This window comes from Cupressus sempervirens, chromosome 1 (assembly GCF_028749045.1).
Source record: "Cupressus sempervirens isolate cs-2001-9-10 chromosome 1, ASM2874904v1, whole genome shotgun sequence".
NCBI classification, from domain to species: Eukaryota; Viridiplantae; Streptophyta; class Pinopsida; order Cupressales; family Cupressaceae; genus Cupressus; species Cupressus sempervirens.
In genome coordinates this window covers 478,452,013-478,461,975 of record NC_143118.1, presented here as the reverse complement: position 1 = coordinate 478,461,975, position 9,963 = coordinate 478,452,013, and positions in this window count along the sequence as shown.

Genomic DNA, 9,963 nt, shown 5'->3' with positions numbered 1-9,963 from the left:
TGGAATTAGAATTTTTCTATTGTTTTCTTCTCAACCAAATAAAATATCTAGATTCCAATTTAAAATTGTAGATTCAATCATAGAGAGTATTCAGACACATATAATAGACACAATGAAGACAGGAAGAGAAATAGTGCAACGAGAGTATGTGAATATCATGAGTGCACCTGGACACTGATGCTAAATTTGTCATGCTTCAAAAGTCCATAGAAAATCTCTTCCTTCTCCATCATTTGCAATTCCTCCAAGATCCAAGCCAATCGAATCCTCCAAGTGACTAGAAGTGCTAGAAGAAGCATAGAAGCAAGTAGAAAATATATAAGCATATGAATCTTCCCAATGCATATAAGCTTTGAAGCTTCCATTTTAGCTTGAGGCTTGTAGCTTCTATTAAGCTTTCATTTTAAGTTTGTCCAAACACACTAGGAGAGCTTCAATTTAAAGGCCTCTAAGATGCATCTAGAGTGTCTCTAGAAACAACTAGAAGATAAGCATGACAACCAAGCATGAGCCTTCTCCAACCTTCTAGATGAGTCTTAAGGTTGTAGACATCATGTGCTCAAATAAAATGCTAACTTCTAAGTGTAGACAACTTGTGCGTTCTTAGAGTGCAAACTCATGTGTTGTCTACATGACAACTCTCGAGAATTTGCCAACTCTTATGTGAGCAAATATTAAAATAATGCACATTAATTAATTTAATATTTATTTTTACTCTTTCCAATTTAATTTATTTATTTACTAAATCTCATACACTAACTTTAATAATTCCACTTTTCAATCTTAATATATTTATATTTTAAGCACATGAAATCTAGAATCTTTTAATAATTTTTATATATTTTTCACTTTTAAATTTTATTGTTCAAAACTTAATTGCTAAAATATTTATTAGTTTTAATAATATTATTATTTAGTCATTTATTTAAAAATGAACTCCAAATATATTATTATTAAAATAAATATTGTCACATTCCAAATTTAAACTTTAAACTTTTATTTTCAAATTTAATTATTTTATTTAATTAATTTCTCAATTAATTAAATAAAATAAATATTAAAATACCATATTAATTTTTCATTTAATTAAACTATTAATTAAATCTTTTAATTAGGTTTAATTAATAGAAATACATCAAAGACTCATAAGGTGAAATATGAAAATCCATCATAGCCAAAATACATACAAAATCAAATCAAGGGTTAATATCACGAATTACGTCATCTGACGCATTTGAAGGGTACTGAACTCGGATACTTGTCCTAATTTTTCAATTAGAACAAATGACTTAAAGGGTTGGGATTTGGACTTGAGAATTTATCTCCCCTCTCTTATCATTGAGATAATGTGATAGAGTACGCTCATCCTGACAATTCAGAAAAGTTGATACCCGATACCTGCAACCTGCATAAAAATCATGCATGTACAAGCACAATATATACTAAACTAAACAGGCAATGGCAGGAAGTGGTGCATCGTGTAGATCTTGACTAGCAGGTGACTACAACTCCCTTCCTTAACCACATCAGATACACCATACAAAAGTAAACATGCAAAGCAAACATGCACACCATACACATGCAAGTATGGGGTAAGTATCCATAAGAAAACACATATGATAATAAATCATCTTACTAATCATCATTAATAACTGCAAGTACTAAAAATAATCATCATGCATACATGAAATGTAGAGTCTAAGTAATCTCATCATATAATAAACTGAATCCATTGCACAATATCTGATAATTTCAAAACAATGTTGCTAACCAACAACATAAAACTAGTTCTAAAAGAGTTCAACAACGATAACAAAATGCGAACTAGGGCAAGAAATACATCCACCCCCCTTGGGATTAGGCTTACTCTTGGAAGTCTACAATAATGAGAAACTAAGATACTCACTTTGTGGGTCCCATTGATCCCTTTTCCTCCCTACAGGGAAATATGATTCCACTGGATATATTACAACACACTTAGAGTAATATGATTATGGTTTAATGGTAAACCAAAAATCATATTGATCCAACATCATTCTTTAAACAACTACTAAAATAGATCCCCTAGTACATTATAAATAAGAGCAACTTAATGTGCACAAAAATAATCAAAGGCATACTACCTTAAATCATAGATGAAAGATACATGTTTTTGCAACTATAATGAGTTTCAATTTTCAGTTTTGTCGTCGTTTAGGTTTAAGTGAAATTTTCAGTTAAGAAAGCTAAGTGTTGAAATATGAAAAATATGCAAGTAACAATTTTAAGTTCTATTTTAGTTCACCTAGTTTTCAAGTTTTTATTTTGAAAGAGATACACATGATAGTTCAAAGTTTTCATTTTGTTCAACTAGTTCACAACTAGTGGCATTCCAAATATACCCAGAGCTCCCAATGTTGAAACTCAGGCTCTAATACCAAATGTAATGCCCCGCCAAGGGATCCAAAGAATTAACCTAAATTTGTCAAACAAATTTTTTTTTTAAAACATGAAAGCAAAATCATTCATAACATCTGCAGAACCAATAGTAACATCCAATTGAAAGTAAACATAATATAACATAATAGATTACAAACTTTAAGGATCCCTTAACGTTGTATCACATCTAAATTATAACTTATTCATCTAACATCACATCCTTAGCAATGAGACACTCAATGTTCTTAAATTACATTTTCAGATTGCTCAATCATCCACCATACATGTCATAAGGTATGAAAAACTTAAAAGAATATACATCTGTATAAATAAAGTACGTCATCATCCAATATTAATCCATGATGCAATTAATGTAAATGAAACCACATATCATACATGATCCATCATCATCATAAAGATATAAACATCCATCATAAAAGATAACCATATAACACAAATAAAAATAACTAAGTGCATGGTTCCTCCCAACCGTAAATAGCATCATTAGACCATCGTGAATCCTAGCCATCCCTCCGTGCATAACATTCCAAAGCACCAAAGAGATTATCGGTATTAATATAGTAGGAATGTCACTCCTAAAAACATCTTACTAACAATTAAAGTAAATTATAAGATATCATCATCTAACATATGCAAATCATTAATGTAAGAAACATACTAGTAAATACATCCATCATAAGGTATATCATCTATCATAATGATCCAAGAACATAATGAAGATAAATACCAACCAAGAATACTCTAGCCACGGTGTTTCAGACGGATCTCAAATGATAAGAGTGGAAAATATACTACCACCTGATCGCGTGGAACCTAAGTGGTCCACTCCCATCGTGCTAAGGAGATAATCTCAAGTCCCAAATAGGCTATCCAAAACACATAGCATAATTACTCTCTAAGTCCAAGAATCCTAAAAGTATGCTAACTCAAAAGTTTCATCACACAAAATTGACATCTAATTCCTAGAGGCACACAATGACATGTAAGAAACCTACTCTGCAAGTAAAAAAGTGTCATTGCAATTATGACGTACAAGTTACCCTGGCAGTTAGCTAAACTCCACGGTTCCATACTGATCTCATGCGGCCACTAGTATCCTCTCATACTGACGAGGCATACTACAGAATGCAAGGTCACAACCATGCGTTCTCACTACTCCCATCCTAACTTGTACAAGCGCTCAAGGCGTGGGCGAGAACCAAACCAATTATCTTTTTAAGTTCATTTAATCCCCATTTAGTGTGTAAATGTTATCACTTATTAACCAAACTTACAATGAGTTACCCTGGCAGCCACTTAGGGCCCCAGCCCCCATTGCAAGCTACTTCCCAACACTACAAGTAGATTACCTACCCTAAGCTCATGGAATCATAAATCACCACAGTCCTGTACAAGCGACTGTAAAAAAAATCCAAAAGATAATCCATAAAAAAGAATCATCAAATATCCATGATAAAAGCATCAAATATCCATAATAAGAATCATCAAATCTCCAAGATAAGAATCATCAAATCTCCATGAGCATCTGAAAAAAGCATCCATAGAAAATTATGACCACAACAGTTCTCTATTGGCAACTTAAGGCATCACTGATAATCATAAGTATACATTAGTTCTCAATAACCAAAATATATCTCAAAATAAATCACAATATCCATTAGTTCTCAACAAGCAACCAAAAATATCTCAAAATCATATTGATCGAAGACTCCAAAATGGTTGAGTCAAACATGTCACAACATGACATCATCAAGAAATAAATCCACATTTTAGTCTCATCATGGTGACTAGAAAATAATCCAAGGATAACTGATCGATGACTCAAAAATGATTAGCTCAAGTGTCTCATATACATACATCTCAGCTTCACACATGAAGACTGATGAACAATAACAATTAGTAAATACAAACATTTCATAGAGCATACGATCACATTACTATGGTTGGGCTTATAAAGATCAAGACCAAATAAGATCAACATGCCATCACATCTCATAACCCCCGAGCCTCTGGTAACAACTTAGGACTGGTCAACACTAGTCAATCCAAAACTCAAAACAAGAAGCATATAGAATACACGATGCAAACACATGTTTTGGTTAACTAATATCACATAGTTGAATAATGTGTGGAGTTTCAGTTTTTATTTTCAAGTGTAGGGGTTTCAGTTTCCATTTTCAAGTATACTTCAAATGTCTAAGTTTCATCATTTGACCTACAAGTCAACCCAATTGTTCTCAGATAGCATTATCTTTCCATTATTAAGAATTACATTCTAAGAATAACTTAAGGATAAATATTAATTCATTTGAAACTTAATAAAATCATTCACTTTATTTTGCTAAGATCAATGTTACAAATTGAATGACTCTTCTTAATGTTACCTCACTTTTTAACATAGTTCAAGGAGCCAATTACTAGTCTTCGAATAAGAAGATTATAACTTTATTAGAATGATAAATTAATATCGGATCACAATCCTTGACCTTTTATCATTCTAATAATTCTCAATTATATATTACTAAGTCTTCACCATTAAAATATCTAAAGTCATTATTCAAGTCATCGGAATAAGACCTATCAATTTTGATATCAGTATTTCATTAAAAGAATTATATCAATTAAATCTCCATTACATAACTTAATTATTAATTAAATCTAATTAACTCTAGTTAATTAATTTAATTAATAATTTCACAACCAAACCATCAACTTAATCAATATTAGTTGACTAATAACTAAAAGTTAGCCATACACAAATATTCATATTCATAGTTCAATTAATAATAACTTATTAATATTTAATAATGTAATGCCCAGACTATGAGGGCAAAAACACACACAATTTTTTTTTTTGAATAATAACTAATAATTAAACATGCTCTAAGTTTGAAATGATTGAGATAGAAGTTTTAGTACAAGCTCTTTACATTACATCCTAAGATTATAAACATGAGGACGATAATATCGATAAGATATTAAAACGTTGTTCTAAGATTGATAATGGTAACTTATGTTCTTATGTGTCTATACAACATCATAGCTAAAATTGTTTAAATTAAAAGTGTAGATGACTACGAGATTGTTGGATCAAATATCTAAGCAATTAAATTCTACTTTAAAAAAAAATTGTTTTAATTAACCAATGACCCTTAAATTAAGCTACTTTACTAAACAGATTTAAAACTTAATCGATTAACACTTAGCTACATAATCATTTAATTATGAATGCATATATAAAAAGAAACACTACCAACTAATTAAAATCTAAACTTTATTACATTAAACAATATACTAGTAAGCTAACTTAATTTTCTACTAACTTTAAAATAACACAACATCTAGCCTAAACTAACACAACTTATTACTTAACAATTTAGATTATATATTAAACTAACTATTAGAAAATATTAATAAAGAAACTAAAATTAAATAAATAAATAACTAACTAAATCTAAAACTAAACTTAAAGTTTAAAAACTAACTAATTTTAACTTACAAGCTAAACTAAACACTATAACTTAATCTAACTACAACTTAACTAAACTCTTAACACTAACATAATTTTAAAACATTTAATAAAACTCAAACTAAAATAATTAAACAAACTAACCTACACCTAACACAGCTAACTCTAACGTACTAACTCCCTCCGCCCCTATAAACCCATCTACCCCGACCTTGGGTGAGCGCTTCCCAAGGTCAAGCGCCACCCAAGCGCTGACCAAAGGGCAGTGCTTTGCCCCAAAACAAGCAAGCGCAACCTTCAGAAAAAGGCATCCAAACTAGTTGGTGAGAAAAAAAATAAACAAAGCTTCAAAACAAATTTTAAACTTTACCATGGCTTGCAAATTTTGAGATGTGACAGGGTGACATCATCACTATGATGACTAAAGATTTTCAAACTTTTTTTTTAATTCCTCCTTTCATGCTGACGGCTAAGGGAGAAGATAAGGCATTTAAGTTATAAAGTTTTATGGGTGAGAAAGGATATTTAGTTTATATTAGTTTTAAATTAGGTTATACACAATTTCAAATATCATTATTATTCTAATTTAATTTTACAAGATTTAACATATGATTTAAAAGAGGATATTTAAAGGAATATTCTCTGTTCCATAAAATTCTAAATGTCAAGCCCATACAAAAGGCAGAGAGTTTTCTTACTCTCTTGGGCCACATTTTTTTTTGAAAATTTTCTAAGTGTAGAGTTAAAGTCATGTATTTTTTATTTTTTTTTGTATATAATTGGAATAGAATTAAAACAGAGATTAACCATTTACTCAATAATGCAAGTTTGATTAATATCCAATAATCATAAAAGTAATTTTACATGAATGAACATAAATTTCCATTTCCAACATATATGAACAACTTGATATAATGCCAAACTGAACATCATCAATTCGATCCAAGTTTTAAAATTCATCCATCTAAAATTAAAATTTACAATTAAATCACATGACAAGCAATTATACCCAACACCAATTTTATTGGCCAACCTGATTCAAAGGCTCAACCGGGAAAGAATCAAGAAGAAAACCTAGCTTCATTGCCATTTACAATAAGGTTTAAAATAAAATTTAAAATAGGATCTAAATCCCAAATTTCAACAATTAAATCAAATTTTAATTCATGATCAAAATCACGGAATTTGTAATGTTTTCTGAATCTCATTTCAAGAACCATGGAGGAAACCAATATCTGATGGGGTGACAACCAAGCAGAACCAAAAGAAAATCAAACATGCATAATCATACATGGTTTACACAATAGGATTCACAATGAATCAAAACTAGGGAAAGGTGGATTCTTCCAACAGGAGAAGTCAAGCACAACACCAATTCAGATGCCCAATCGGGGCTAATAACCAAGAAATTCCGTTCTTCCATTTAAACATGCCATACTCATACCAGGTTTGTGTTGATGGGTAGGGGCCCATAACACCCTACCCTTTATCCCTCTTCTCATCCTGAGAAGAGACTCTACACTGGTTGGAGTCCAACTAAACAGACCTTTCCCAAAATTGGTCACTTCTGCCCTCTCCAAGGGTGAGTAATACCAAAACACCCATGCAAGGAAAACTTAAAATTACAAACATAAACAAGAAAGGAAAACAACCAAAATGACATGGTTTTCAAATCTTCCTAACATACCCACAACCATACAATAGTGAAACAACAACAAGGTAACATGAACATGAAACCAAACATTAAAAAAAAAACTGAATAAGGGAGATGAGAATTTCCTACCTTCACAAAGATGTAATGGCAATGAACAAGTTTGAGTAGAGTATCCCTTTTCTTTCTTCAACCTTCAAGTATTCCTCTCTAAATATAGAGATTGGGTAACAACCAACTAGTCCAAAGAAGGCCTCTAAATAAGCCTCCAACTCAACCACTCAAAAGGAGCAATAACTATCTCCACCTACTAACAAATCTAGAAACTCCTAACTCAACTTACACCATGGTTAAACCCTAAGTGGAGATGAGGTGAGGTAACTCAAGATACCCATGGTCAATTTTCGCACAAAGGCAAAAAGGGACTTTTTGAGTGACCTCAAAATTCAAAGAAAGGGGCTTAGGGGTTGGAAAAGACCCCTAACCCATACCCATACTCTTTGGTTAGAATAATAACATGTTTAAAAGCCTTAGGAAAGAGGTTTAGAGTCAAATAAAATCTAAGAATAAAATAGGTCCATCTAACTACTCTAACTTGCAAATTAAGCACTAATCCAGATTAGGGATGACTAACCTTAATTAAGAACCTAATAGAAAAACTGACACTAACCTAAACCAACTTGGTCCAAAGGTTAAACAATTAACCCTAAACAGCCACTGAAGCACATAACCATTTTACGAGTGTCAAGCGACACTGAAAGAACATAATTACGAACATTAACATTCACTGAACAAAGAAGATGCATACATACATCTCACAATACAAATACGTGAATTACAAACAATAAGGTTTTCAAATTTAGCACATGAAAATCAGTTCTGTTCCTCCGTAGGGTTTCTCGGCTAAATATCTACACACTCATTGCACACATCAGTAGTCCCGTAAAATCACATGTACATAAATGTATACGTATTCAGAAATTCACATAAATTAAAACATACATCAATAAGGGCTTCTTTATCCTACTTAATTCTTAATCATTTAAAATCTCTTAAATCAAAGTCTCAATCCTACATTTACTGATTTCATCAACATACATATACATGAAACATTAAATGACAATCATTAAATATATCTGAAAATAACATCACACAACATGAAATAATAAAATATGTTCTAAGCAGCAGATAATGTCTCGACATCTCGAGTCGTGAATATCAAAAAATAATAGTAATGCATCACTATGCTACGATGGGTCGGGGCGAGGCCTCACAAATAACAAGCTATATTGGAAGACTTATTAACAAATTTATAATAACTACCTTCTTCATTCTTTTTATGAATACTAATGTTTTCTTAACAAACTCGTATTAATGATAATCATTTCAATTAAGACTATATCGCACAATTTCATTATTAATAACATAGTTATATCATCAACTCAATGAATATTCATTAAAAATCAACTATACTCCAAATCCAAAACTTCAATCATTAAATAATCTCCACAAGATTAACTCTAATCAAATTTATTGATAACTATTTAAATCATTATTTATTAATAGTTTGTTAGACCCAACAGACATTAATAAATAATAAACTCATCAAAACTATAAATAATCGATCTAGAGAATCTCTCCATAAACTTCATTAATTAATATTTAACTAACTCTTAACACCATTAAGATATATCAATAATTTATTTAATAATACATAACGTATTATAATATCATTAAATTCTCTTAATTAAAATCATCATAATAATCATCATTAAATATCTTTACCATCTCTTAATTATCTAATATATATTAAATAGTAAATAATATTAAAAGTCTGCTATATAAACTATATTAATATCTCTTCTCTATTAATAATAATTGACAAATTATTATTAATCATATATCATTTATCATTTCAATAAGTCGATTTACAATTTCTTTTAAACACTTCAAGGACAATAATCCTCATTGATTTTAAGTAAATCAATCTCATTCAATTATTTAATTCCACTTATTAATATCTCTATTCTTTTAATTTTCCCTCATTTAAAAATTCATTTACTTAGATTGACTAATAATTAATTACACTTCTTCTACTATTAACTAATCTTAATTAAATTTGATTTAATTAGATTAGATAATAAACCATATAAAACTAATGCATATTAATAAGATTCTAATAAGGAAAGATTGCAATAATATCTTTAATCCATTCCATGCTTTGATATATTATTTTTGTGAAATTTAAGTATAAAGAACTCTTGGTTATGGGAAATGGAGAAATATCTGTCTTTGAATAAAACAGTTTCAGTATGACAGTCATATCTCCCTAATGAACCGTTGGATTGGGCTGAAATTTAAATATATCGGAGAGGGCCAAGTTATACCAATTCTGACCAGAGCG